We start from the raw sequence: 7,323 nt of genomic DNA, 5'->3' as shown, positions 1-7,323 counted from the left end.
CTAATATTCCCCTCCCCCAGCTCTCCATATTTGCCTCTCCCAAGCACTGAGCCTAGTCCCTCTTCATGACACAGGAAGCTGCTTCAGTGAACGCCCTACAGAGCTCCTCCAGGCCTAGTGATTGCCAACTCAGAAGTAAAGTAACACTTCAGCAACCAAGCAAATTGCTAGTTTTAGTCTGTTACAAATGGCATATTTTCCAACCCCTAAGCAAAAGGCAGCTTGATAGAAGAGATTCTGAACTCTTTAAAAAAAAAAAGAGTTAAGGACAAAAAAAAATGTTGAGGAATAAGAGGGTTTGCCTTTAATATAGTCTGAAGAGGATACGGATTCTGTATATATTGCTCTATGTTCCTCTTGCACAAATCTGGGCAGTTTTTTCCATCAGTTCTTTTAGTTGGGATATAAGAAAGCCAGTCACACAACAGATTTGACAAATGTTTATTAAGAAACTCAACAACCAATCCATCAATAAGCAAGTTGTTAAGTACTACTACCCAGCAGTTCACCTGCTTTATCCCCATCTATGCCAAAGTCCCTCTTCAACATACCTTATGAAGGCCGATCTAAAAACTTTATTAAAAACTAAAATCTTTATTTTATAAGCAATAATAAGCAATCAGGGTTTTAGAGGAGGAATGTGAGTCCATCCAATACAGCAGGAAGATTATTTTGGCAACAGCACTGATGAACTGGAAGATACTGCAAACAAACAAAAAAAGGTTCCAGTAATCACAATTGTGCAAGTGAGAGAGGTCATGAGGCCTGAATTTGAATGGTGGCAATGTTAGACAGAAGGGTTTGAGAATTTTTGAGTTTATTCAGGACTTAGCAAATAACTAGGTTTGAAGGAGAGGTAAAGTCAGTCAACTTTTAAGACTGGTTTGACTTGAAAGATGTCATCAATAGAAAAAGGAAATTGGAAGGAAAATTTAAGGGGATAATAAGACTGCAGTCTGTTTTGGATAGGTTGAGTTTGTACCAGGGAGACATTTAAGTGACATCCAACAGTTAGTAGGAAATATGAACTTGAGCTTAAAAAAAAAGTTCAGAGATGTATAGACTTAGGAACACAGGACTGAAAACAGGGAAGACACATGAGATCACCAAAGTAGAGCATGTAGAGAAAAGGGCCTACAGCAGAAACTGGGAGAATACTAACACTTTTTCTATTGGTCAGAATGGTTTGAAACTGAGGTCCTAGTTACCACCGATGGGCCATGGAAAAATTAAAAAAAAAAAAGGCCCATTCCAGTTTTTTTATCTTTGATTCTACAAAACTTGCAGACTTTGAAAAAGGATCACTACCCTTTAGACAGCTCTGAAAATAGTTGTTTCTTTGCTCAGTGAAGTAGTTTGAATGCAAGGAGGCCAAAGTAACACAGGACTTGGCAGTAGAGGAAGTAGAAAACCCCACATGAACCCAGGTTCTGGAGAATTTTGCTCTAGAACATCTACTTAGCTCTATCCCTACATCCTAGTCCTAGATAATACTTATATAGGCATTCAATTTCAATTTTTAGCCTCAAGAGAAAAATAGATATGAAGCAGGTTTCTTAGATTTGGGTTTAGGCAAAGAAAAATATCCCTCTCTAACACTAAGGAGTTTCTCAGTTCTGTCACTCCGTTTGACCTTGAGCAAGTCACTCTACTTGAGGCTTAGTTTCTTCATCTGTAAAACAGAGGAAGGTTCCTTTCAACCTTAAATCCATAATCATTTCTTATTAGATATGGGAGTGTTTTGATGTTACTAAACCTATCATCCTGAGCTCCAGACAGACTAATCTCTTCAGTAGCTGATCTAAAGGCATACTGAATGGAACAATTAATAAAATACCCACTCTGTTCCCAACCAAGAACAAATTCTGCAATTGGGTTAAAACTAAAGTCTACATAAGTGAAAACTTTTTCCAGTGGTTATTTACACACGTACAATAACTTTTATACATGTGCAAAAACAAAATAATCATTACACCTGTGCAAAGACTTGCTTAGAATTGTTTCTCTAACTGAAACCAGATTCTTCTGGCAGCCTATAGGTTTTAGATAATTAATAATCTTTTTTTTTTCCTTTGGCTAGGCAATGGGGTTATGTTTCTGAGACTGGATTTGAACTCAGGTCCTCCTGACTTCAGGGCTGGTGCCCTGTCCACTGTGCCACCTAGCTGCCCCAGTTTTAGATAATTAGATCAAAGAAAGTCTCTCCGGGAGGCAGACGGTCTCTAGAAAAAGGGCACTATCCAAACTCTCTGGAATTTTTAAAGATTCCCTTCCTGTGTAGCCAGAAGGACCATTCCGGTAACAACCAGGCAATTTTTAAAATGTCTTGACAGTGCAGACACTTCCCAACAAATATCTATTTTCCCACCCTAAAAGCAGTCCCCACAAAACACCCAATAAAGTGATTTCACTAATATTACTTATTTCTGATTTTGTCATTTACCAAGTATTAACAGAAAGGATGTGTGCCAATATATGCCCCTGTATGTGTTTTGTTGTGTTTTAGAATTGCCTTTATACTCTGAGTCACCAATATAGCTCTCCTGGCTTTGTTTTCTTTACCCAGCACCACTCTGTAAGCTTTCCCCATGTGTTCTACATGCTTTGTATTTGTCATTCCTTCAAATGTTGAAAAAAGAAAGACTGTATCTGTAGCCTGTCATGAAATACTTCATGTTGTTTAGTGATTTGAACAGGCCTGGTAGCAACCCTGAATTCTAAATAAAAGTAGCTCAAATTTGCTGAACCAGTTTTAAATTGCTTTACCTTTCTGCAACTGAAACTGACTGCAAGCGTCTTTATTGTCTCCATTAAAGCTGACTGAGGACCCAGAACTTGTATAGCACACTTAACTAGCAAGTCCAACTTCTCAGGGGAAAAGCCTGAAACAAGAGAGAAGGAAACTTTCTTCACCTTAAGAACAATGTGCCTAATTAAACTGTTCCTCCACTCAGAGAAAGAAGTCTCACCCAGCCTCACTCTGACTACCCTGTGTCAGGGAGATTCTGCATTCCTTATAGCCAGTCATAACTTCCTAAGGGGCCAGTTTATGCATAATTCTTGTGCTAAGCCAAGGTATGATAATCAACACATATACTGATATTTAAGGAATAACCTAACACTTCAGGAGGTATTTCAACCCCCTCCCTAGTCCAATCTTAATTATGAACATCAAAACGGACTTGTATGCTCATCTCCTTTCTTTCCCCTTATTTATGCCTTATTGAGACAACACAAAACAAAAAAATAGCCTAAACCTAATACTGGAGAGAGTATCAAGAACTCAGAGGAGTATGGATAGTCTAAACTTGCTGTTTCCTGCACAACTAGAAACAGAATTATTTTCTCCAAGGACAATTAATGTAATGGTGTTTTGGGGTTTTTTTGAGGCAATCAGGTTTAAATAACTTGCCCAGGGTCACACTGCTAGTGAGTGGTATGTGTCTGAGGAGCCACTGTACCACCTAGCTGCCCCAATTAATGTAATGTTAACCCCCCCCCCAATTTAGTGTCTGACTTCATATCTAGTACCCTTGAAAGTTCAGTCAGACACTGAGGCAATGATTATTTTGTTTTTGCACGTGTATAAAACATGTAGGAAACGGCAAAAGGCTTGCTCTAGTCAGGCTCATGGCATAGGCAAGCCGATTTTGTAGATAGCACTGAAAAACATCTTTTCAGAATAATTTTAAGGGAAAGATTTTAGGACTCAGCCTTTCACATAGTGAAAAGGTTCTATAGTATCCTTATTGTGCTATTGTCTGTGCTATTATATCAAATTCACTTATCCATTTACAAATAGTTTTTTTAAATCTTCAAATATATGACATGGGAAGAAAACAATCGATAAATCTGGTTTCCTTGTTTATGCTTTGCTGATAGGAAAAACAACAGCTCCTCCATTTCAAATCTGTAAAGAAATGTCATGTCGAATACACATATAGATGTGCCTAGATCACTTATTTTTTGTTTTGATTCTTCTGATAGTGAATTTTCAAGTTCATCCGTGTTAGCCTTAGCTCTATATAGTAAAATTTATTTCACTGAAATAGGTCCCACTACTTCTTACTAACCCCTGGGGCATAAATTCATCACCAACTGAGTGAGGATTCTATGTAAATTTTGCTAGTCTGGTTTCCCAATAACAGACATTCAGTGGGCCCTATGTGAAACATTTCTGGTTTGGCAGGACCTGTTGAAGCTTGTGCTCTGCAGGCACAGCCTTTGAGAACCTAGTGTTATTAACACACTTCAGAGGCAAAAAGGCTTTTTGAAGAGGTTAAGTATAGCTAGAACTGAACTGTTGTCTGAAGTGATTATAAATTGTTACAACCCTACACACAGTTAACAATAATCTATCTTTCAAAAATAAGGGAAATGTGATAGAAGTGTACAAATCATTAACATAATGAAACTTTAAAATTATTCGAGACCACACCTTTTCTTTCCATTTAAAGAGACAGCTTTCCCAAATAACTCAACTGCCAATGAACTTTATTTTGCCTTCTGGGTTAAAAGGGCTCCACAGCTAATTGAGCAGGCCCTGGAACACACCAACTGTTGACACACCACATAATTTTATAAGCTTAAAAAGTTTATTGATGTCTTTTGTTTTTACACCAGCCGTGAATGGAAATACTCCTGCATCCCAGGCATCCCAAACAGAATGCTCCATTTCAACAAATTATAGTAAATACAGCCAACAATGTATATCCATTTTGCCACATCCCTACTTCTCTTCAGTGAGTTAATCCACTTGTTTTCAGTTCTTTGCCAACAGTGTATGCTGCTATGAATATTTTAGTATATATTAGACATTGCTTCTGTTTTTGACCTTTTTGGACTAGATGTCCACTAATAAGAAATAATGAGTCAGGGAATATAATATGGAAAATATAATACTTTTCTCACATTGCTACAAAATGACAATCTGAACTAATTCACTATTCCATCAACAGTGTACAAGTACGCCTATCTTTCTACTGTCTAATCAACATTGACTAAAATACTTTTGTGTACAGTGGGTGAGGTGAAAATGTTTTACACTGCATTTCTCTTCTGAGTAAAGGGGATATGTTTTCTTTCAGATAGTCACTTAGTTTGCTATTCTTTTGTATCAAACAGTAATGGCACTGCTGGTCAGACAGAAGTTTCAACTCTCAATACATCCTGGGTATCAGTCTTTGATAAACTGCCTAATTTTCAACATCACATCACCCTCTCAGTTGGAATACTCCACTGTTTACAAGAGTGTTGGAGCTTCTATGTAACGGGTGAAATGAAAATTATGTAGATTTCTCTATGTTGACTGACATCAATTATTGTAACCACCATGACAACCTAGAATGTAAACGAAGCGCCTGACTGATTCATGGGTTAAATGTTAGCTCAAAAACCTATAAGCTGATTCTACTCTGATACAAAACTAAAAATGGGAGTGGCAGGGAGAATAAGGACCCCCACCCCAAATATAAAGTAAGTACCATGGTATAAAAGGGAAAACTCACTGGGCTAGGTCTCAAAAGATGGGCTCTGCCACTATTTTGCTATGCTGTGACACTGATCAATGAATTCGTCTGCGCTTCTTGGCTTTGTTCAATTAAATCCAAACAATTCAGCATGTAAAATGTCTATTCTGTGCTAAGCAGTAGGAAAATTAAGACCTACTCCCTAGCCCCACCCCCAAAAAAATCCATGGTCTAAAGGACCTTATATTGCATAGAGGAAAATACATAAACACAAAAGCACATTTAAAGTAAACCAAAGTCATTTAGGGGAGAGAAGAAGTCAACAGAAAAGGTCTTATATATAGGAGATGTTACCTAAGCTGAGCTTTTAAGGAAATTTGGGGATTCCAAGAGCTTGTGGTGAGTACAGTAAACTCATGCCAGGTATGGTGAAAATCTATGAAGATAAATGAAATAAGGAGGTGGAATATCATATATGAAGAACAGCAAGTAAGCTAATTTGCCTGGACTGAGGGGAATGATGTGTATTAAATTTGGAAAAGTAAGCTAGAGCTAGATTATGATGGATTTTTAAATGTGAAATAGAAGGGATTGTATTTGAGCACACAGGGAACCACTGGAGGGTTTTTCTTTAAAGCAGGAAACCACTCTGGTGAGTGGACAGTTTAATGATAATACATAATTATTTATATAGAACTACATGTGCTAGGCATTGTGTTATGTGTTCTACAAATATTATTTCATTTGATCCTCACAACCACCTAGCAAGGTAAGTGTTATAATCCACATTTTATAGTTGAAGAAACTCAGAGGCAAGGTGACTTGTCCAAAGTTTTCCCTACTCCAGGCCCAGTATTCTAGCCATTGCACCACCTAGCTGCACAATTTTAGAGGCAGGGACACCAAATAGGGAGGCTACCATAATAGTCTGGGTTAGAGGTGATAAAAGCTTGAACTAGGGTGAAGGGCTCACTTATACCAAAGAACATTTATTAATTGCCTACTATGACAAAGCAAAGCACTGTGGTTGCAAAGACAAAAGGAAAAAAAATATTCCCTGACCTCAAGGAGTCTGTAAATTACTCAAGGAAATCATTATCCTAACTTAAGATACATAATTTCTATTCATTCTTGAAGAACCTTACTTTTCATTTCATTAATGGTGAAGGGCAACATCAAACATGGAAATTTTACAAGGCTGCACCAGAGTGACTCTTGTGAAGGCTAACAATGTATCTTTCTTTCACTCAATTCTGCAGTTGTAGTAACAGCTAAACCAGATTGAAGAGCCAAAAAAACCATGTGGACTCACTCTTTAAAACTCTTATCTCCATGTTTCAGAAGCAGCTAGATAGAGCAGGATAGCTCTAATGTGTCTAAAAATTTTACCAGTGAACTGTTTAGTACTTAACATTACCTGAGGAAGTTAGATTATAGGATCTCAAAAAAGGTCCCTTTCCAGTCTAAATGTCAACCTTTTTTGAACTCCAACTGCTATACATATACACCATAGCTTTTTTTCTACTAGGCATTACAGTAGTATGTTTTACATGCCCAAATATTAAATTTAGCTTTACTAGCAACCTACTGAAAATAATTATATTAGTACTTTTTTTCTCTTTTGAACTGAGATCACATAAAAGTCAGGGCTGGAAGAGATTTAAGGGATATGTAGTCCAAAGCTTTAACTATATAAATCAGGAAATTGGGGTTGAGAGAGCAAATGGTTTGTCCAGGACATTCGGGCAGTAATAGTAGAGGTGAGATCATACAAAGTGAAATAAAGCATTAAAAACATCTATACTAGGAATCAGTCTATTGCTCTTCTGGTGCATAACAGGATGTTTATTATTTT

General features: G+C 37.3%; 1 long non-coding RNA gene across 1 annotated transcript in view; it reads right to left on the bottom strand.

The window, feature by feature from the left end:
• Positions 1-424: 424 nt before the first annotated feature.
• LOC144457157 (uncharacterized) overlaps positions 425-7,323 on the bottom strand; it is a 34,894-nt gene continuing 27,995 nt past the window's right edge. The window contains exon 2 of the long non-coding RNA XR_013486519.1: positions 425-2,882. This is a non-coding gene — a long non-coding RNA (uncharacterized LOC144457157). The remainder of the gene's footprint in view (positions 2,883-7,323) is intronic.

This window comes from Phascolarctos cinereus, unplaced genomic scaffold (genome assembly GCF_003287225.1).
Source record: "Phascolarctos cinereus isolate Bilbo 61053 unplaced genomic scaffold, phaCin_HiC Scaffold_1;HRSCAF=81, whole genome shotgun sequence".
Taxonomy (NCBI): domain Eukaryota; kingdom Metazoa; phylum Chordata; class Mammalia; order Diprotodontia; family Phascolarctidae; genus Phascolarctos; species Phascolarctos cinereus.
Note: the sequence above shows the minus strand (reverse complement) of the source record. Positions and strands in the feature narration are given on the sequence as shown.